A 23,687-nucleotide genomic window follows, 5' to 3' on the forward strand; every position below is an offset into this window, starting at 1 on the left:
GAAAATTTATTAAGTCATTAATTAATAATTAAAGGACGCCTTAATTACTCAGCCATTTCTGATCCTTTTGGATAGTGGGGCTATTATTGACTTCGACGTGGGGTTTGGGCCAAATGCCTACTATTATACAGTACTTAGTCTTACTCGCACGACCGACCTGACAGGCTCTACCCTAGCCGCTGCTATATCAGATGGTTTCGCACCGCTCCAGATCTTAGCGCCGCCATGCAATTCTTCTCCATCCCTCCTTCCGGCGTGCACCGCGAGAAGGGATAGCAGTCCTCCGAACCCTGCCTTTCGTGATCCTGTACGGGAGAAGGGCGATCAGGTTTTTGGGGAGCACACTCCTGTGACTGCTGCCAGCGACTACTTCCTCAATGGCAGCCTTCTTCCCCGACCTCGGTAACCTCTTCATCAATGACATGAGTGACAACATCAACCACAACGGTTCTGCTCCCGTTGTACAGTATGTGATTCTGTCCTCCTGATTTAGTCCGCATCATTACTTTGATCTTTGAAATTGTTGTCATGATCTATTTACTGTTGATTCGGATTACATCTCATAGTAAATTTCTCATATATTCAACAATCCAATCCAAAAACCTGATTATAGGCAATTTACTCCGAGTGGTTTTGCTGCGCTTTTGAAGCCACCTACTTTTAAGGGGGTGCAATATAAAAGGTGGCGCACAAGAGCCGTATATTGGTTTCAGATCATGTACTGCTATGACGCCACTAAGGGTAAGCCTGAGGGCGATCTTAATCCTACACAGCAGGAAGCTTTTGAGAACATGGATACCCTCTGAAAGTGCTAGTTATCGAGTAGAGGAGGGTGAATAGGCGATTTTTATGGAAGTCTTCAAAACATGGGAGTTTCGAAGACAAGCAATAGAAATGAACCTATTGACATGCAGCGGAAGGTAGACTACACTAGACAAGCCATAGTCAAGCAAGTAATGAAGCTAAAGCATGAAGACTATTAGCAGCTAGGTAGTATGGATCAAGATGGAAGATAGTATGAAGCCAAACAACAATAGTCGTCACATAGTGAAGATAACAGATAATGCAAGCAGGCAATGACTTCACGAAGACAAACTGTAAGTAAAGAGAGAGAGAAGATAGAACCAGTCTCTTGGTGAGGACAAGGATTTGTTGGACCAGTTCCAGTTGCTATGACAACTGTACGTCTGGTTAGGGAGGCTGAGATTCAACTCAGAAGACCGCGTCTTCACCTTATTCCCCTTGAGCTAAGGATACCTAGTCCTCTCCCAATAACTCTGGTAAGTCTTCAAGGTAGACTTCCAAACCTTCACAGACTTCGTTCACCAGCAATCCACAATGACTCTTGGATGCTCAGAACGTGACCCCTAACCAGCTGGAGGATTCACAGTCCTGAAGTGTAACAAGTCTTCAGGTCACGTAGACAGAAAGACTTCATTGATGCCTAACACTCTTTGGCTCTGGGTGTTTTGGGCTTTGTCCTCGCAAGGATTTCTCTCTCTCAAAAGCTTCGGAGGTGGGTTGCTCTCAAACGAAAAAAGTCATGCACTAAATCTGAGCAGCCACCAATTTATGGTGTAGGGGTGGGCTATTTATAGCCACTAGGCAACCCGACCTGATTTGTCCGAAATGACCCTGGGTCACTAAGGAACTGACACGTGTTCCAACGGTCAGATTTCAAACACACGCGACGGCTTGACTTGGGCTACAAGTAAAGCTGACTCATCCAGCTCTGGATAAGATTTGCTCTCATTGTCTTTGCTCGAAGACATAGGATTTGGTTGAGCGTCACTCCAGTCACTCTGACTTTGTTCACTTGGACCCCACTTAACAGTACAGTGGTTCCTATGACTCAACAAAGAAGAAAAGGAAACTACGAAACAACTATGTCTTCGCACTCCATAGTCTTCACGTGAATGTCTTCCCGAGTCATAAACTTCGATGTGATTGTCTTCACATACCACCATTGTCTTCAATGTCTTCATACATTTTTAGGGGTCATCTCCGGTAGGTAAACCGAATCAATGAGGGACTACTACCTGTGTTATCTTGCAATTCTCACAAACACATTAGTCCCTCAACCAGGTTGCTCGTCAATACTCCAAAACCAACTAGGGGTGGCACTAGATGCACTTACAATCTCCCCCTTTTTGGTGATTGATGACAAACTAGTTGAAGTTTTCAACGGGGATAAAAGTATGTGAAATTGTAAAGGATTAAAGTATTGTCTTCATAAGTAGCAAAAGGCTCCCCCTGAAGATGTGCATATAAGTATTTTGCTTTTGGAATGCAAATGCACATGGCAGGTTGTACTTGTGGAGATCCTCTTCAACTTATGAAGGCAATTCATCATGCATGAAAAGATATAACAAAGATAATGACATGCATAATGAAAAATGGACGTCTGCAATATGACTTCATGCGGGATTTATCATCACACATGCGGAATTTATCATCGCATCACATAGTTGGAAGAAAGAGGTAGCAGACGACCATCAAGTTGAAGTGTTACAACTCAAAGAACCAAAAGTATCAAAAGCGAGAGTTGTAAACACTTGGCAAAATATAAAGCAACCACCCATATGGACCCGCTTGAAGACTATCAACTCGTATGCTTCTCCCCCTTTTGTCAGTAAGGACCAAAAAGGTTCGAAGACATAGAGCCTCTACTCGTTCCCATGAGGAGTAGGTGAAGCAACAGGGTCATCGTTGAGGTTCGGTGGTGCAGAAGAACTTGCTGCAGTGTCGATACACGCCGAAGTTGGAGGTGGTGAAGTAGCATCATCTTCATCATCGATGACTCTTGCATTGACAGTTGCCGCAGAGGATGAGTACTCAGAATCTTCGAGTGAGAGAGTCCGACGCAAGACAACATTCCTGGGAGGAGTGGAATCAAACTTGAATCTCTCTGTGAAGCCGTCGTCTTGAAGATCAGCTTCAGCACTAAGCAATGTCAGACTCTTTCACGACCTCCGACAGTTTCATGAGTGACAAATGCATTCTTGGTGGCAAGGTTGCGAATGCGATTGACATCCACCAAGAGGCTTTGCATCTGACGCTTAAGCCAGTCATGATGCTTATCCTGTTTTTGATGCAGGGCAACAAGAAGCTCTCGGTCATTGAGAACACGAGAACGCTTTCGAGGCCTTTGAGAAATTGTGCTTTCAGTGGCTTCAGTATGGGCACGATGAGGTGCACGTGTATTGCCAGCCAAAGGATAAACACGAGTAGCATCCAGAACTCCTTCAATGGGTTGAGTGAAGCTTTGATGATCGGCATTGTGAAGATAAATTGGCTCCTTGACAGGCTCTAGGTAGATGGCTTCAACAGACAGATCAACCTCTGGCAAGAATATGAGATGATTGCGCGCAGAAGGCTGATAGTTGACAACAGAGTGAAGCTTGATGAGGCGCATTACCCATGGAGCATAGAATTTCAACCCAAAAAGATCAGAGCCAGATGCAGCCAATTGCCTGATGAAGAAGTCTTGAGCATTGAAGCTGATGCCATTGAAGATATAGAAAACCAATGTCTTCATTGCTCCTTCAAGCTTCGCTTCAGGAGAATGTCCCTTGATAGGCCATAGAGTTCGCCTGATAATATGATAAATAGTGCGGGGCAGATACTCTAGGTCTTCAACAAAGAATTCCCTTGGATATTCAGCGTCGCGTGGCAGTGGCTTCATCATGCTCAGCATTTGGCTCATGTTGGGCTCAGGCTTCTGGAAGATGCTCTCCAAATCATTGCGGTGAAGCTGACAACCAGGCTCAAAGAGTTCACCCGGAGTGGGCAGGCCAGTGAGCTCAATAATATCAAGAGTTTTGGCTTCGTGGTGTACATTGCCTGTCATCCACTCAAGGATCCATGTCTTCGGATCCCTGTTGTAGCCGCAAATGTGGAGGGTGGCATAGAATTGTATCAGAAGCTCTTCATTCCAGTGATCTTTATCAGTCACAAATTGTAGCAGACCAGCATCTCGGAAACAATCAAGGGCTTCTTATAAGCAGGGCAAGCCAGCAACAGCTTCGCAATCTAGACGCATATGGGGAAAGATGCGCCCTTGATCATAAAGAACACAAGAGTAGTAACTGCGCTGCTGATAGCTCCAGAACCGATCATATGTAATTCTTGGCTTTGAGTATGGGTTCTTATTGCTGTCAAAGAAGGTGTTGTGTGCAATGAAGCCATTCACATTGAAAGATCCTGGTGAAGTTGCAGTACCTGGAAACCTTGATAGCCTTGGTTTTGGCTTCTGGACCTGAGGCCTGTGCTCCACATGATAGTCAAATTGAGGTCTGGGAGCAGGAGGAGGAACCAGAATAGGCCAGCGAACCATGACAGGTTGCCCGCGATCAAATGCCAGCTCAATAGTGTGTGGCCTTGGAGGAGGTACAAGAGCATCGGCATTGACATGAGCTGCTAGTGGTACAATGGCTTCAGGTGCAATATTGACTCCAGGTGCATTAGAAGCTTCAGGCTCATTCACTTCAGGCGCCACATTAACTTCAGGCGCCACATTTGCTTCAGCCATGACAACGTCATTGGCTTCAGTATTGGTGTTGGTGTCCGCCTCAATATTATCAACCTCCAGTTGAGTAGCTGGAGGGTCGGACACGTTCTCCTCGAGAACAACTTCATGGTTGGACGGGGGTGTAGAAACTCGTTCTTCTTCTTGAAGGGGTTCTTCTTGTTCATCGACTGATGCAGCCGGAATGACTTCAGCAGCTTTGGCTTCAGACTCTGAGACGTTCGCAGTTGGAGTGGCTGCAGGAAACACTTGGCGTGATACTGAGTGGTGGTGCTCTTCTCCTTCTGGAACACTCGAAAGAGTGACTTGTGGTCTTGGTCCTTTGCGAAGCCTGCGAAATGCGAGCGACACTTGTGGAGAGGGAGTTTTCTGGGCCACAAAGTCGTCATCATCAAGCACCGGAGTGGTGACTTGAGTTGGGGGAGTACGTGGTGATTCTTCTTGACGGGGGGAGTCTTGAGGGTGATCAGCCCATGAATCATCCTGAGCAATTGGCGTCATAGGACGACCAATGCTGATGAGTTGGCTGTTCGTGAGAATAGATGATGATACCGTTTGGTGCTCAATCTGAGGAAGGACTTCATAATCATCTACATTGTCTTGGGGACCAATGTCTTCAGCTGTGGTGTGGTCAACAGCTGGATCTTCTTGAGCTTCAGGAGCCTCTGCGGTAGGAGGTCGAGAACTACTAAATGACGCTCTCGGTGTTAGGACGCAGGACAAGCAACTGAGATTGGCTCGACGACAAGGGGCTCTGTGGGAGCAGCCTGATCTTTCTTCTTTGTCTTTCTCTTCTTGGTCGGTGGAGCATCGTCAGTGGTGTTCTTGGACTTGCGCTTTCTGGCTTCGGCTTCAGCTGCCCTTGTTTTCTTGAGTTCTGAAGTAACTATGGGGACCTTAGGCTTCGAGCCTGTCATGCTGGCGGGCAAGACAATGCGAGGTTCTTCCCGCCTGGATGCTTTAGCTGGGGCCACAGCAGGCTTCTTCTTCTTGGTAGCCATCTTGGGGTTGATGCCAGGATGCCCAAGTGCCTTGCGCTTCTCGGCTTCATTGTGAGCTTGAACACATTTGGCAGTGAGGTGTTTCATTCGCTCTCGTGAACCTTTTTCTTCTTCACGTTTCTTGTGAAATGCCTCCTTGAGCTCATGCATCATTTGCTTGAAGTTTTGGACATCAGTCACACTGAGTTTGGCCATGTGCTTCTTGAACTAGGCTTTTTCATAGTCAATTTCGTTCTTTAGTTCAACAATCCTCTAAGCTAGAGCCAGCTCAGGAGCAATGGCTCCGTGGAAGGAGGCTGAGGCCAATTGGGAGCTGAAGATCATCAAAACTGAGGTTTGGGCTCTCAAACCACTCATCAATGAAATTGTTCAATATGTCCACGTCAAAGAGGGGCAAATCGTTGAAGATTTCCGCCTCTTGCTTGCTCTTTATCAGCAGCTCAAGAGCATCATCGCCATGATCGTCGTCACTAGACAGATCAATGGATTCAGTCTCATTCCTCAGAACGGCAGCTGGGGTCAGTGCTTGACCAGTAATCTGCATGGGCTTCTTCTTCTTCTCAGACTTGGACATGCGAGAGAGATCTTAAGAATGCACACTTGGTGCAGGAGGAGCAGTGGCCAGAGGCTTCGCACGCGAAGCTCTTGGTGCAGTGGAGGGCTTTGAAGCCTTGGGTTTGTTCTGCTTCTATGGTTTTGGTGGAGCAGGCGCTTCATCAGAATCAGTGTCGTCTGTAGAGGGCTCCACGGCTGCCCCCTGAACAGCAATATGAGTGATGAGACCTTCAAGGTTGTAGAATGGCCCGACGACATTGGGTTCAGCATCGCGTGTGCCATCGGCCCGAGGAGAAGAGGGACCGGGGTTGAAATCTAATCCCAGCGACTTCTTGTTCTTCGCTGCAGAGTCCTTGGCAAACTTGTAGTTGCGCTTGAACGAATTGTCTTCAGGGCACCATAGCAGAGAAGATGGGTCAACATCTGCAGGCTGTGGTCCACGGACCATGCAAGGGTAGAAACCCTGAGCAATAGCTTCAGATTTGGTCTTGGGTTGAAGATTTTTATAGAGAATATCTCCCCAAGGATGCTTGATGGCATTCTTTTCAGCATATTCCTTGGTGACGAATCTGTATTTGAACCATTGCTCGGCCCAATATCTTCAAATCCATTGGATTCGTGTTTTGTGTTGGCCATATCTCTCTTCAGGATCAGTTTTGTATAACTCATAAAGATCTTCAGGCAAATCCATTGAAGTGCCCCCGCGGCGCTGTCTGCCTCCCTTCCTTGCTGACTTTTTTGTGGCCATGTAGTTCAGACTGAATGGCTTCAATGCTGACAAAGGCTTCCGTCTGCTGGTCAGACAAGAACTAGCTTCGGGAGAATTGATGTGATGATGTAAGAATTCTGCAAATGAATGCAGACTATGAGAACCAAGGGATTCTCCCATGGACATGTACCTGTGACAGCATTAGAGATGCGAGGGAAGGGGAAGAGGTCATATGCATTCTCAGAAGATTTTGAAGATAAATCAGTTTTGAAGACATTGACCTCATAGCGCGAAGACATTCACTTATATGTTGCGAGTTGGTTCCAGATTTGTACGAATCCAAGAATAGGTACAAGTGAGGAATCTAACTATGTGTGAAGCATAAGTGAATATACTAGGCATGTTATGAGATGCAGAACAGGATAAATCCAAATTTGTAGCCACAGAAACCACTTTTGGTGAAGAAAGATGAATCTATCGGATCAAAAAGGCAGTAAAAGTGAGTTTTAATTACCACAAGAAGAACTGCTAGACGGAGTAGAGAGGAGGCCGAGCAGTTCGATCTTTCGTTCCCTAACTTGGCGACGGAGGACACCTACGGCGGTGGCAGAGAAGACGAGGTCCGCGGCCGGCGTGAGGACGGCGTCGGTGAGGTCGCGGCAGCTAAGCGCTTCGTCGCCGGCATCGTCGAGAGCTAGCGGTGGCGTTAGGGTTTGTCCGAGGTGGAGAGATGGAAGAAGTATTTTTGACCGCGATGTGATGTGTATTTATAAGGAAAGGGACAGCCCAGCGCAATTATGCAGGTGCCCCTGGCAGTTCACATCTGAAGGACACGTGGCGAACATGCAACACATTGGAAGTTGTTCCATGTTCCCACGCACGCCTGGACTGTCGGGTGGTCGTTCCGGCTTCTCCGGGTTTCAGGCAATAAGGATTGAGCATTTAAAACAGATTCAATGTTTGTCTCTGTATCTTCTGCTGACAAGGACGTAGAGAAGACATTCGACGGTTTCAATAGAATGCATATGATTTGGATAGATAGAATTTGAGGTAGAAGCATAGAAGAGGTTAAGGTCCGATCACATTCACTTAGTCCAAAAGATTCAAACGAGAAGACATAGCTATAAGTGAATGTTGTAGAGGACAGAACACAAATATATGAATATATCTGAGTAAGACTAAATCAACAAAGTGAAGATCAACAAGAAGACAAATCAATGTTGAAGATAATCAAATGCGAAGACTTAGCAAATTCAACGCCAAGAGAAAACACTCCAAACAAAAGTTTGGTGGTGGCGTTACCCACCGTATAGGAAGTATTAGACCCAGACACAGCGCACAATTATCATGGCGCTCCGAAGTCAAATTCCGCATTAATGTATTCACACTTAGTGTGTAAGTCTTCATTGATTGAAGATATACATTACTTCGTCTGTTGCACATCTAAGTCATCAACATGCATAAGTGTTAGGATGTGTGCCTAATCACAGGATATTCGATCCAAGATATTTAACTCACACCGCAACTTGCAAAACCTTTTCTCATCCAAGGGCTGTGTGAAGATATCTGTCAATTGCTCTTCAGTGTTGACATGAATGATATCAATATCTTCCTTCATGACATGATCTCTGAGAAAGTGATGACGAATCTCAATATGCTTTGTCTTCGAGTGCTGAACTGGGTTGTTGGCAATCTTGATGGCGCTTTCATTGTCGCAGTAGAGTGGTACTTGTTTCAGATGGATGCCATAGTCCTTGAGTGTTTGCTTCATCTATAGAAGCTGAGCGCAGCAAGATCCAGCAGCAATGTATTCAGATTCAGCAGTGGAGAGCGATATACAGTTCTGCTTCTTTGAAGACCAACAGACAAGTGATCGTCCCAGAAAGTGACATGTGCCTGATGTAGACTTGCGATCCACCTTGTCACCAGCATAATCAGCATCCGAGAATCCAACTAGATCAAACTCTGAGCCCTTTGGATACCATAATCCTAGTGTTGGGGTGTAAGCCTAATATCGAAGAATTCGCTTCACAGCTAAGTGATGTGATTCCTTTGGTGCGGCTTGGAATCGGGCACACATGCAAACAATAAGCATTATATCTGCCCTAGATGCACATAAATAAAGTAAAGAACCAATCATGGAGCGGTATACCTTTTGATCGAACTCTTTACCATTGGCATCAGGACCCAGATGACTCTTGGTTGGCATTGGCGTCGTGTAACCTTTGCAGTCTTGCATTCCAAACTTCTTCAGACAATCTTTGAGGTATTTCTCTTGAGATATGAAGATGCCATTTCTTTGCTGACGAATTTGAAGACCAAGGAAGAACTTCAGCTCACCCATCATGGACATCTGATATTGCTCTTGCATCATGTGTCCAAACTCATCACTGTATTTCTGGTTAGTGCAGCCGAAGATAATGTCATCCACATATATTTGGCACACAAACAGTTCACCATCATATGTCTTCGTAAAGAGTGTCGGATCCAGGGACCAGGTTTGAAGCCTTTGCTCTTTAGGAAGTCTTTGAGTGTGTCATACCAAGCGCGAGGGGCTTGTTTGAGGCCATACAGTGCCTTGTTAAGCTTGTATACCATATCCAGATGTTTTGGATCTTCAAAACCAGGTGGTTGTGCAACAAACACTTCTTCTTCAATCTTGCCATTTAGAAAGGCACTCTTCACATTCATTTGATACAGAAGGATGTCGTGATGATTTGCGTAGGCTAGCAGTATGCGAATGGCTTCAAGCCTAGCCACAGGAGCAAATGTTTCATCGAAGTCAATCCCTTCAACTTGAGTGTATCATTGAGCAACGAGGCGAGCCTTGTTTCTGACAACTTGACCATGCTCATCTTGCTTGTTGCGATATATCCATTTGGTGCCAATGATATTGTGCTTACGAGGATCAGGACGCTTGACCAATTCCCATACATTGTTCAGCTTGAACTGTTGGAGCTCTTCTTGCATAGCTTGAATCCATTCAGGTTCCATGAAGGCTTCAGCAACTTTCTTGGGTTCTGATATTGAGACAAATGCAAAGTGCCCACAGAAATTCGCTAGCTGTGTTGCTCTTGAACGAGTGAGTGGACCAGGTGCATTGATGCTATCAATTATCTTCTCAATATGTATTTCATTTGCAACACGAGGATGAACTGGACGAAGATTTTGCTCTTGCTGATCAATGTCATCATTAGGAGGATTGTCTTCAGGCTGAGCATTGTCTTCAGATTGATTAGGTGCAGAAATGATAAGTTCCTCTTCAGCCTGAGCCTCAGAAGTATGATCTCTCCAGTTCCCATGAGCTTGATGGATTCACTTGGTGGAACTTCATCTAGCACATTTGGCAGGTGCTCTCTTTGCGAGCCGTTAGTCTCATCGAACCGCACATCCACAGTTTCAACCACTTTATAGTGAAAGAGGTTGAAGACTCTGTAGGAGTGCGAATCCTTTCCGTAACCAAGCATAAAACCTTCATGTGCTTTCGGTGCAAATTTTGAAGTGTGATGTGGATCCCTGATCCAGCACCTAGCACCAAATACTCTGAAGTAACTAACATTTGGCTTCTTACCAGTAAGGAGTTCATAGGATGTCTTCTTCAGAAGCTTGTGAAGATAAACACGGTTGATGACATGGCATGCAGTATTAATGGCTTCGGGCCAGAACTTTCTTGGAGTCTTGTATTCATCAAGCATCGTCCGAGCCATCTCAATGAGTGTTCTGTTCTTGCGCTCCACGATGCCATTCTGCTACGGTGTGTACAGAGCTGAGAACTTATGAGTGATGCCCAATGTATCCAAGTAAAGGTCGAGGCCGGTGTTCTTGAACTTTGTGTCGTTGTCACTTCTGATATGCTTGATCTTGACGCCATAGTTATTCATAGCACGGTTGGCGAAGCGTCTGAAGACATCCTGCACTTCAGCCTTGTAGAGGATTATATGGACCCATGTATATCTTGAATAATCATCAACTATGACGAAACCATAGAGGCAAGCTGTAGTAGTGAGAGTTGAGTAGTGAGTAGGTCCAAAGAGATCCATGTGAAGCAGCTCGAAGGGTTGAGATGTTGTCATGATTGTCTTTGAGGGATGCTTGGCCCTCGTCATCTTTCCAGCTTCGCAGGCACCGCACAGATGATCCTTCTTGAACTTGATGCCCTCGATGCCTATGACGTGCTTCCTCTTTGCGAGAGTGTGCAAGTTCCTCATGCCAGCATGCCCTAGCCTCCGATACCAGAGCCAGCACTCTGAGTCTTTTGCTAGAAGACATACAGCCAACTGTGGTCCTGCTGAGAAATCTACCATGTACAAATCATCTTTCCGGTATCCTTCAAAGACTAGAGACTTGTCAGATTCCATTAGAACAAGGCAACGATATTTTCCAAATATCACAATCATGTTTAGATCACAAAGCATTGAGACAGACATTAAGTTGAAACCAAGGGATTCAACAAGCATCACTTTATCCATGTGCTGATCCTTTGATATTGCAACTCTACCTAGACCCAATACCTTGCTTTTACCAGTGTCAGCAAACGTGATGTGACTCTTGTCAGATGGACGTAAGGTTGAGTCCATGAGAAGACTTCGGTCACCAGTCATGTGATTAGTGCATCCACTATCCATAATCCATTCTGAAGCATGAGGTGTCATACCCTACAGTACAGTTAGCGGGATAGGCTTCACCAAGAGTATTATGAAGCATAAACATTTGACGCACAAGAGGATTATCAAAGCTCAGATCAAGGTTAGGACTGATAGGATGATCGGCAAGTGATTCAGGAACAAAATACATAGTAAGACCATTTGGGCATTTAATCTTGCGCCCCACAAGATGTTTTAGGTCCCCAGCAAAAGCATCGGACGCCTTTGATTTCTGGCTGGAGACCTTTCCTTGCAAAAGAAAGTTAATTTTTCTTAACCACCCACATTTTCAGGGGTGGCTTAGAAGCAATGAGTCTAAGTGCAGCATCTGAGAACTTCGGCTTTGGAGCCCTAGCAAATAGCCTTGCAGGAGGTGAATAGTACTCAAATGAATAAGCAGAATAGTTCTTAGTCTTATGAACATAGCGGTTTGATGATACGCGCTCATATTCATAAGTTTGAGTATGATTTCCCTGCAAAACATTGGCGTTAGGGTGACTCAGATGAGTCCTCTGTCTGTATGAAGCCTTTGGGCCATATGAAGCCTTTGGTCTGGGATTTGTCTTCTTCCCTTGTGGTGTCATGACGATATTCACAGGAAGATTCGCAAGACACCTTTTGGGCACCCAGATCTTCTTCATAGGTGGTCCATTCCTGTAGTTAGTACCAATATACCTGGCAAACACTTCACCATCCTGATTCTTAAACAGTTTATAGTTTGCATCAAAGGATTCATCAATGATAATAGGGTTAGCACAAGTGAAGCCAGATAAGTTGGATGGATCCACTGAAGGTCCCTTTGCAGCAGCCCACGTGGTTTTGGGGTACTGCTCAGGCTTCCAGTAAGAACCATCAATGTTCATTTTCCTCTCGAACCCAACACCCTCTTTTCTAGGGTTTCGGTTCAGAATCTGCTTTTTGAGGACATCACATAGTGTCTGATGCCCTTTGAGACTTTTATACATCCCAGTCTCAAGCAATGTCCTCAACCTAGCATTTTCATCAGCAAGTAGTGGCATCCTCAGCAGAGGGGTTAGTTACCACATCAACAGTTGAAGATATTGCAGCAGTAGCAGCAGTAGAACATTCAGCAACAGAAGTAGCGTTATCACGCTCAAGGCATTTCAGACATGGTGGTTCAAATCCTTCCTGAGCGGGACTGGTCTGTTGAGCCTGAAGTGACTCGTTTTCTTTTTGAAGATCTTCATGAACTGCTCTCAATTTCTCAAGTTCTTGCTTCCTTTGAAGATAATCATAGGAAAGCTTTTCATGAGTTGTTGAGAGCGTTTCATGACGACTTTCAAGTTCCTCATACTTAACATGAAGATTTTTTATGTCTTCAATTAAAGACTGAGAACGGGTCATTTCCGCGTCCAACAAGTCATCGCTTTTGTCTAACAGTTTTTGAATATGTTCCATAGCTTTCTGTTGTTCAGTTGCAATTTTAGCAAGAGTTTTGTAGATGGGTTTGGATTCACAGTCAGAGTCATCTTCACTTGATGTTTGAAAGTAAGCATCGCGTGAGTTTACCTTGGCACCACGTGCCATGAAGCAGTAGGTGGGAGCGGAGTCGTCCTTGTCATTAGCATCAGCGTTGGTGACGGAGCCATTGTCTTCAGTGTTGAAGATGGACTTGGCAATGTAGGCTGTAGCTAGAGCCAGACTTGCAATGCCAGTGTCGGACTCCTCCTCAGACTCCACCTCCGCCTCCTCAGAAGCAGACTCCTCCTCTGAATCCATCTCCTTGCCAAAAAAAGCACGAGCTTTGCCAAATGAGCTCTTCTTGTGTGATGAAGACTTGGAAGAAGACTTTGAGGATTTCTTCTTCTTCTTGTCATCAGAATCATATTCCTTGCTCTTCTTCTTATTGTTGTTCTCATTGTCCCATTGTGGACACTCAGAGATGTAGTGACCAGGTTTCTTGCACTTGTGGCATGTTCTCTTCTTGTGGTCATAAGTGGAAGCTTCATCATTTCTCGAGCTGGATCTTGAATACTTTCTGAAGCCTTTCTTCTTGGTGAATTTCTGGAACTTCTTCACAAGCATAGCAAGCTCCTTTCCAATGTCTTCAGGATCCCCAGAACTGCAGTCAGATTCTTCTTCAGATCAGGAAGCAGCATTTGCCTTCAAAGCGCGAGTACCTCCATAGTTGGGACCATAGATATCTCTTTTCTTAGATAGTTGAAACTCATGTGTGTTGAGCCTCTCAAGTATGTCAGACGGATCGAGTGTCTTGAAATCAGAGCATTCTTGAATCATGAGGGCTAGTGTATCAAATGAGCTGTCAAGGGATCTTAGGAGTGTCTTGACGATTTCATGCTTGGTGATCTTAGTAGCGCCGAGAGCATGAAGCTCATTGGTGATATCAGTGAGGCGATCAAAACGTGAGCTGGACATTCTCATTGTCATTTCTCTTGAAGCGGTTGAAGAGGTTGTGAAGGACACTGATCCTTTGATCTCTCTGGGTTGAGACGCCTTCGTTGACCTTGGAGAGCCAGTTCCAGACTAGCTTCGAAGTTTCCAGAGCACTCACACGGCCATACTGTCCTTTGGTCAGATGACCGCAGATGATGTTCTTCGCAGTAGAATCCAGTTGAATGAACTTCTTAACATCAGCATGAGTGACGCCTTCACCGCCCTTGGGAACGCCGTTCTTGACGACATACCAAAGGTCGACATCAATGGCTTCAAGATGCATGCGCATCTTATTCTTCCAGTAGGGGTAATCAGTGCCATCGAAGACAGGGCACGCAGCGGAGACTTTGATTATCCCTGCAGTCAACATAGCTAAAACTCCAGGTGGTTAAACGAAATCACACAGAACAAGGGAGTACCTTGCTCTGATACCAATTGAAATTGCTAGTTATCAACTAGAGGGGGGTGAATAGGTGATTTTTATGAAAGTCTTCAAAACATGGGAGTTTCGAAGACAAGCAATAGAAATGAACCTATTGACATGCAGCGGAAGGTAGACTACACTAGACAAGCCATAGTCAAGCAAGTAATGAAGCTAAAGCACGAAGACTATTAGCAGCTAGGTAGTATGGATCAAGATGGAAGATAGTATGAAGCCAAACAACAATAGTCGTCACACAGTGAAGATAACAGATAATGCAAGTAGGCAATGACTTCACGAAGACAAACTGTAAGTAAAGAGAGAGAGAAGATAGAACCAGTCTCTTGGTGAGGACAAGGATTTGTTGGACCAGTTCCAGTTGCTGTGACAACTGTACGTCTGGTTAGGGAGGCTGAGATTCAACTCAGAAGACCGCGTCTTCACCTTACTCCCCTTGAGCTAAGGACACCAGTCCTCGCCCAATCACTCTGGTAAGTCTTCAAGGTAGACTTCCAAACCTTCACCGACTTCGTTCACCAGCAATCCACAATGACTCTTGGATGCTCAGAACGCGACCCCTAACCGGCTGGAGGATTCACATTCCTCAAGTGTAACAAGTCTTCAGGTCACGCGGACAGAAAGACTTCGGTGATGCCTAACACTCTTTTGCTCTAGGTGTTTTGGGCTTTGTCCTCGCAAGGATTTCTCTCTCTCAAAAGCTTCGGAGGTGGGTTGCTCTCAAACGACAAAAGTCGTGCACTAACTCTGAGCAGCCACCAATTTATGGTGTAGGGGTGGGCTATTTATAGCCACTAGGCAACCCGACCTGATTTGTCCAAAATGACCCTGGGTCACTAAGGAACTGACACGTGTTCCAACGGTCAGATTTCAAACACACGCGACAGCTTGACTTGGGCTACAAGTAAGCTGACTCATCCAGCTCTGGATAAGATTTGCTCTCATTGTCTTCGCTCGAAGACATAGGATTTGGTTGAGCATCACTTCAGTCACTCTGACTTTGTTCACTTGGACCCCACTTAACAGTACGGTGGTTCCTATGACTCAACAAAGAAGAAAAGGAAACTACGAAACAACTATGTCTTCGCACTCCATAGTCTTCACGTGAATGTCTTCTCGAGTCATAAACTTCGATGTGATTGTCTTCACATACCACCATTGTCTTCAATGTCTTCATACATTTTTAGGGGTAATCTCCGGTAGGTAAACCGAATCAATGAGGGACTACTACCTATATTATCCTGCAATTCTCACAAACACATTAGTCCCTCAACCAGGTTTGTCGTCAATACTCCAAAACAAACTAGGGGTGGCACTAGATGCACTTACACCCTCTTCAAAGCCGCCCTGCTGAGTGTTCTTGACAATTCCATTGTGGATTCATATATGTCGTTTGATAGCGGCAAAGACATGTGGGCTACGCTCAAGGCCACGTTTGGGGCCTCGGGCACTGGCAACGAGTTGTACGTCATGCAGCAATTCTGTGACTACAAGATGACTGATGCGCGCTTTCTTGTTCAGCAGACTCATGAGATACAGTCACTCGCTAAGGAACTTGAGTACTTCAAGTGTGTGTTGCCGGACAAATTTGTTGCTGGGACCATCATTGCCAAGCTTCCACCTTCGTGGAACGATTTTGCTACTTCTCTGAAAAACAAGAGACATGAGTTTTCCGTTTCGGATGTCATTAGCACTCTTCATTTTGAAGAGAAGGCGAGAGCAAAAGACACACGTGCTTGGGTCGCTGCGGGAGCTTCTAGTGCCCACATGGTACACGAGAAGAACTTCCAGCCCAACCAGCCCCAAAACAACAAGAACAAATCTCAGGGGAAAGGCAAGTTTGAGGCAAAGAACAAGCCGTCACATTCTACCAACTTCAAGAAGAATTCTCATAACAAGAAGGGATACAAACCTCAATTTTGGTAGCACCGCATAAAACTTATATGGCTGCATCTACCTGCTGTCATCTAACCTCATGGTGCTCCAGGTATTCCTACATTAATACTAGGTACAATCACCACCGCAAGATGAAATAAGCTTATTCGTACGTTGACTTGCTGATTGCAGTGCGGAATGATCCTGTCATGTGTGGAGTAGCAAACAAGCAGTGCAACCGAAGGTGGAAATCAACCAAGGACTTATGAAATTATATATAATCTTCCTCAGGCAGGTCAGTATCCCCTTCGTCTAGATAATCATGTTTTGTCATGCCGAGCTATTGATATGTGCTACTGTTTTGCAACACCGTTTAAGTATAGCTATTGTTTTCCTATCTTTTCAGATTCAGGATAATGAAGATGATTCCAGGGGAACTGCACAATACGGACTCATGTTGAGTCATCTTTATTGCCTCATGTGTTTGCTGCAAATGTGTCAGCATCAATTGCAAGATGAGGCAGCTAGCTAGCTGTGGAGTTGCCAACATGCTCAAAGTGCTCGCAACATTGAGAATAAACAAGCATGCCCAGGAAATTAATGCGTGCACAGGGAGGCCCTTTGCTCAGAGAAGCATCGACCGATTTTCTTTATTTCCACACCTTCTCACAGCTTTGTATTGGTTATAGTATGGTGAATCATTGAGATGCATAAACATGCTGAACTTTTGTTCTTCTGAATGTTAGTATGCATACCGTATCTTCTGAAGCTTAGTTTAATGTAAATGTTGACTAGCCTGTGAACCTTCACAATCTAGTAAGTATATTGTAGGCCTGTTATTTGACACCTCACTTTGCCGTGCTACGCGACTGGTGTGAGTGTCTGCATCCAGTACCCCATCCTCTAATTTGGTGGATGCCAAGTTGAAAAAGGTTACCGATGAGTAGCCATAAGCTGGAGGCGTCTCTTTTTTCTTTCGAATGGGCAATAAGCTGGAGAGCTGGAGAGTGTCTCTAATGGGCTGCCTCTAGTGTTAAGGCCCTCCAGTATGAAACACAGGCAGCCGACTGGGCCGATACAAAAGCCTATCCATCTTAAAGCCCATTTGTTTTTGTTTTTTTGGGGGAGAAGCCCATATTTCTTGAAGAGGGGGCGATCCGAGAAAAACCCTCCTTCCTCCTCGCTTCCACTTATACTGCAGCTCGCTGGACTCTCCTGCTTCCGTCGCCCCCCAATTCCCCCCACTCCCCATCTTCCTCACTCGTCCAGAAAACCCCCGCTCCCCTTCTTCCTCACTCTTACAGAAAATGCCTGCTCCTCTTCTTCCACTCCAACAGAAAACCCCAGCCCTCCTTCTTCCCCACTCGCGCTTCCACTAGGCTTGTCTCTGGCTACTCTGCTCAAACCCGTGAGCTCGGCGCGACGCCCACAAGGAAAATGGAGTCGGCTGGCCCCAGAGCCAAGAAGATGAGGCTCCCGCCAGCGGCGACGCCGGTTGTAGATCCCGCACCCGGCATCGCGGGGAGAAGCGGCGAGCCCCCCACCCGGATCTGAGGAACCGGTAGAATCTCTGGTGGACCACATCAGCGATCTCCTGGATGTCATCCTTGAGGAGATCATCTCGCTTCTCCCCACCAAGGATTGCTGCCGCACACAACTCCTCTCAACTCGGTGGCACCCTCTATGGCGCACCGCGCCCCTCAATCTCGACTGTCGTCAGATATCTGTCCTTCCTGAATTTGATCTCCTCAAAGGCATCGTCTCCTCTCACCAACAGGGCCCTGTTCAACGCTTCTGCATCCCGATACGCTACCTGTTGTCCATACCCGGCACGGTGGACGCTTGGCTGACATCCCCTGAATTCGGAAAACTCCAGCTGTTTGAGTTCTACCATTAACACGAAAGTTTCATACCACGAACATACCAAGAATTCGTGCCCACACCACCATTGTCCATCTCGCGGTTTTCCTCCTCTCTCTCCACACCGCCACCTTTGCCCGGTGCCATCTACCAGACGATCTGGTACAAATGCTTCGACTCCCACTTCTAAAAAAACTTTCGCTTGTGGTGGTTTATCTGTCGGAGGCCTCACTGCACAGCATCATCCACTCCAATTGCCCTGCCCTGGAGCGCTTGCTGATTGTTTTGGGAATATAAATCCCTATCAGTTGTCTCCAAATAAAGTCGCCTCACCTTAAAAGCATTGGAATTTGTTTTGAAGGACACCAGCTCATCATCGAAGATGCCCCTTCACTTGAAAGGTTGCTCCTAAATAATTGTTATAGACCTTCGCAAATAACTGTCGTCTCTGCGCCCAAACTGGAGACCTTGGGTGTAATTTGTGATCCGTTTAATGGTCACAAGAAGTTGGTGTTTGGCTCCTCACTTTTTGAGGTACCATATATTATCATCTACACATTTGTAATCATAAGCTGCATTTTTCATTCGTGCGCATACGTTTTATATCATCTTGGAGTACTCTTTGGGTACTAATATTATGTTATATGCTCAATGAAGAGTTCGTCCATGGATAGTCTATCAATGCTGCTGGATTCTGTCAAGATCTTATATATCAGAATGTATAGTTATGATCTGAACATAATTATTGGCTTACTGCGATGCTTTCGGTCTCTGGAGAATTTATATATGGAGGTGATGATTTCATGCACATTGAAAGACTGTATATATTATACTAGAATTAACCGTTCAGCTGTTGCTCTTTTGACATACTCTTTTTTCAGACCTCAACTGTTTCCAAATCTTCATGTCTACTTAGGTAATGCAAGTACATGGACAAAAACGTATAACCAATTGGTGGCGTAATAAGCACCAGGATTTTCTCAGTTCTCATGACATTCGTTTGAGGACAATAACGATGGAAGGATATGCATCCAACCAGGCAAACAGAAGCTTTGTCACATTCTTCCTGTTGAATGCGAGGTTACTATTGTCCCTGAGTCTTAAGTTTTACCGCAAGAGATTTCTCACTGACGGACACGTTGAAGAGCAAAAAAATAAGTTTCAGGTGGACAAATGGGCTTCTAAACGTGCTCGGCTTCTATTTACAACAAGTTGTAGTCATCCTGAAATAATTTTTTTGCACAAGATGTTGATTTTATGGATCAGACCGATCCATTTGTTTGTGACTGCAAAAGAGAGTGGTTGGGTTAGATGTTACTGCCATGTTCAATTTGGGTTTTCTCTAAAAATCTGATGAATAATTAATCCTTGGGCTTTTTTCTGTTTGTAAGCTTGAGTTGCATGTTGTTGCCCTCGTACTCCCCTCCACCTGCCACTACACTGCCGCATCTTCCACGGCTGCTGTTTGTTCCCGTCCGAGCCCTTGCCGTCGTTCTCCGCCTTGGTTCGCTCGCTGTGCCCACCGCCGTCTGGCGTTGTCAACATGGCCAACAACCTCCCCGCAAAAAAAACATGGTCAACAACCAAGAGGAATCAGGAGATGACTATACGTGGAGAGGCTGACAGTAGGGACCCACCAGGGTCATTGCATTATGCAAGCAGGTGCCTTGTTATTACAAGCCAAAAAAATACTTCCTCCTAATTGTTTGACAACTAGGTCCCACGCCATTGTCAATGTAGTCAATAAATGAGAAAATTACACAACGAGCGGATAACACCAAGGAGCCAGCAGCTCGCCCAGTTGTTTTTTAGTTTCAGAGACGGAGCTCAACTGCGCGTTGTGCGGGGGCTGTGGCCCGTCTAGCCCACGCTTACGCTTTTATTTAAGCACGTGACGAGCCCAGTTGATATCTTTTTTCTTTCTGAAAATGGCTAGCCCAGTTCTTTTTTTGTGGAGAATACCAAAACCGAGGCCTACTTGCTTTTCTCAGCCCTGCTGGGCTGCAAATCTTTTAAGACGAGGAGGGATGTAAGTAGTAAGAAATGGGCTTCCCCAGAAAATGGGCTATAAGTTGTAAGAAATGGGCTATAAATTTTTAAACCAAAGCCAACCGGCAATTACATTAAAATATCATTTTTTCTAGATTTCTCTACTCTCTACTCTTATAAAAACCAAAGCCAACTGGCAATTACATTAAAATATCATCTTTTATCCCACAAGATAAACTACTCATACAAATGCATCTTCATGTTCCGTGCAACGCATGGGCATCTTGCTAGTTAAGATTTTAAATTTCATTCATTTTTTCTGTGGAGAATTCTTTTTTGAATTTTACTTTGATATAATTTTTTAAAAATTATTTTTAACATGACTCGAAATTTCGTGATTAAAAGAGTTCGGACCCCACCGAAATATGCAAAATTTTGTTGAATTTTTTAGCAGTGCCCAGAATATATGGTCTGTAATGCTAATAAAAAGAATATGGGCTTCAAATATCCTTAAGAATTAGCAAATGGGTTGTAAATTATTGAAGATAATGGCAAATGGGTTGTATGCTGTTTTCCACATATTTAGAGGCTAACTTCTGGGCCTACTAGGTTGACGATGACGTTGTCCTAATTTTTTTTGACGCGTACGCAAGGCTTTGTCAACTTAGTGAACACAGAGCAGTGATTGTTGGATGTCCATCCAACGGCCGCCGTGCTTCTTCTATCTCTGATCTTCCTGCTCCAGCCGCCCAAACCAGCGTCGGCGGGACTGCCTACTCCCTCCTCTCGTGGCTGGTTGTGCTGCCGCCAGGCCATCCCTCTACCCACCCGCACATCCTGTTATTTTCCGACGACGTCAGCCTCACCCCACAGCCGACCACTCAGCGCTCGTACTCCCCTCAGCATGGGCATCCACTGTGGTGGCTTCGCCGGCTCCGGGTCGTTCCCTTCCTGGGCCTCGCCCTCGTCCACCGCGTTTGTGCTCTCGGCGTGGCGAGGTCAACATGGTCAACATACAACAGCCATTGGAAGAGGCTGACAGTAGGGGCCCACACAGGGAAATGCCTCCTTATTACACGCAAAATAATGATTCCTCCACCTGATAGCTAGGACCCACCGGAAGGGCCTCTGTATTTCGTAAACAAAATGTTCCCCCCGCTGACAGCTCGGACGCGCAAGCTATATCTTCGCACGCAAGGAAGTGCCTCCTTATTACGCACAAAAAAATGAATATTCCCCCTGCTAGCTGGGACCCACCATAGTGTGAGGCTGACTTGTGGGCCTACTAAGTTGACGGGGACGGAGGGCTTTGTCAACTTAGTCAATATGAACGATTCTAGCTCCAGTGACCGTACGATGTCCATCCAACAGCCGTAGTGCCTCTTCAACCTCTGGTCTTCTTGCTCCAGCCGCCCAGAGCAGCATCGGTCGTGCCGCCTGCTCCTGCCTCCCGTGGCCGGCTGTGCTGCCACGGAGGCCTCACTGCCCCCTACTACTCCCACCGCTGGCTAGGCCCTGCGGCAACGGCAGCCTCACACCGCAGCCGAACCAGTGAACCCTCGCACTCCTCTCCACGTGGGCTTCCATTGTCGCGTCTTCCCCGGCTCCGCGTCGTTCCCTTCCTAGGCCTCGCCGTCGTCCGCCGCCCTGGTGCTCTCGGCGCGGCGTGGTCAACATGGTCAAGGAACGACTTTCATCGGAAGAGTACTGTATGTGGAGAGGCTGACAGCTGGGTCCACGGCCGCATCAAGGAAGTGCCTCCTTGTTACGCACAAAATAATTATTCCTCCACCTGACAGCAGGGATCCACCAGACGGGCCACCGTATTTCACGAAAAAAATGTTTCCCCCTGACTGCTGGGACCCACCAGCTACATCTTCGCATGCAAGGAAGTGCGTCCATATTACGGGAAAAAAACTGATTCGCCCCTGACTGCTGGGACCCACCAGCTACATCTTCGCACGCAAGGAAGTGCTTGACAGTCGGGACCCACCTGGTCGAAGCGTACGTAGCATTGTCATTCTAGTCGCGAACGTGTATGTACATACTGGTCGATGTGGAGGCGCGCATGTGTCGTAGTAGAGGCGCGCACGTGTCGTAGTAGAGGCACGCATGTAGCATGTACACGTACGTACAGCGGCCAGGGTGCAAGAAAGAAAATACGACCACGTACGCACATACAGGCGGGGTCTCGAACGCCTACTCGCGCATACGTACGGCCAGGGCTCGTGTACATGGCTGGGTCAGAACAGAGAAACTGCGTCGTCTTGTGTTCATGGGGAGGCAACGGAATGCGTCATGTTCATCGGGAGGCAACGGAATGCGTGCTGTTCATCGAGAGCCAACCGGCTTGGATGGAATAGCCGATGGAAACGAGGCTTGGCGTACCGCAGAACGGAGGAAACGGCCTTGTGTTTCGGCCGGCCACGGTCGAAATAGGATCCTGTTCATCGGGAGGGGTCTTGTGTACCGCAAAACGGAGGAAACGAACCTCCAACAGTGGAAACGGGGTCCTGTTGATCGGGATGGGTGTGGTGTACCACAAAACAGAGGAAACGGACTTGTGTTGGAGCGCAACGGTCGAAACGGGGGTCCTGTTCATCGGGAGGGGTGTGGCGTACCGCAAAATGGGACTCCATGGGATACTGTTCACCTCCATCGTCGACCTCCTCCAGCCTCCACGGGCTACTGTTCATCCACCATCGACCTCCTCCAGCCTCCACCTGCGACTGTTCATCCATGGGCTCCTGTTCATCCAGCCTCCACCGCGCGCTCCTCCACCGGCTCGATCAATCGGGGTACTGTTCATCCAGCAGCAACGACCTCTACTACCACGGGGTCCTGTTCATCCAACCCCCCACCGGGAACTGTTCATCCAAACCCCCTCAAGAACACTCACTGTTCATCCAGGGAAGGAGGCAACAGTGTTCGATTGGCTTCAGTTAGCAGCAGTAGCGAAGGAATCACACTCGGGTTCAGTTAAAAGCAAGGGATCGATCGATCGCTCAGGTTCAATAACGCGTAGCGTGCAGTGCAATCGCTCGGGTTCAGTTAGAGCCTGCAGTGCAATCGCTCGGGTTCAGTTAGAGCCCAACGCCTCGCACACACACGCGTACGTACGAGAGAAACGCGCATCGCTCGGCCCCCGACCACCCACCGTAACCGGGAACTCCCCGATATTTTCCTCGCCCTCGCTTCTACCACGGTTTTTTCTGTCATGGACGGCCCAAAGAATTTCATGCAGTTGCGTCTCCAGCCCGCCTAGGACGAAAAGCCCATTTTCTGTCATGATTTTTTGTCATAGAAGTAGGACCCCACCACATCTATGATGATACCGAGTTTTGTCACAATTATCGTACAGTACTCTTTTGTCATATAAGTATGACAGGAAAAAATTCGTTCGGCCCAAAATGTCACGGATGTGTCTTTTTTTGTAGTGAAGTCAGTGGCTCGCTCTATTGTTCCGGAGAACGAAGTCTTATTCATCTTGCACATGAAGCATGGTTCGCAAGCATCAAGTGATTCATAATCAAGTGATTCCAAAAGCCCATCTGCATGGAGTTTCTTCATGCGCTTTACACCAATATGACCTAAACGGCAGTGCCACAAATAAGTTGCACTATCATTATTAACTTTGCATCTTTTGGCATCAATATTATGAATATGTGTGTCA

Source organism: Triticum aestivum, chromosome 7D (genome assembly GCF_018294505.1).
Source record: "Triticum aestivum cultivar Chinese Spring chromosome 7D, IWGSC CS RefSeq v2.1, whole genome shotgun sequence".
Lineage (NCBI taxonomy): Eukaryota > Viridiplantae > Streptophyta > Magnoliopsida > Poales > Poaceae > Triticum > Triticum aestivum.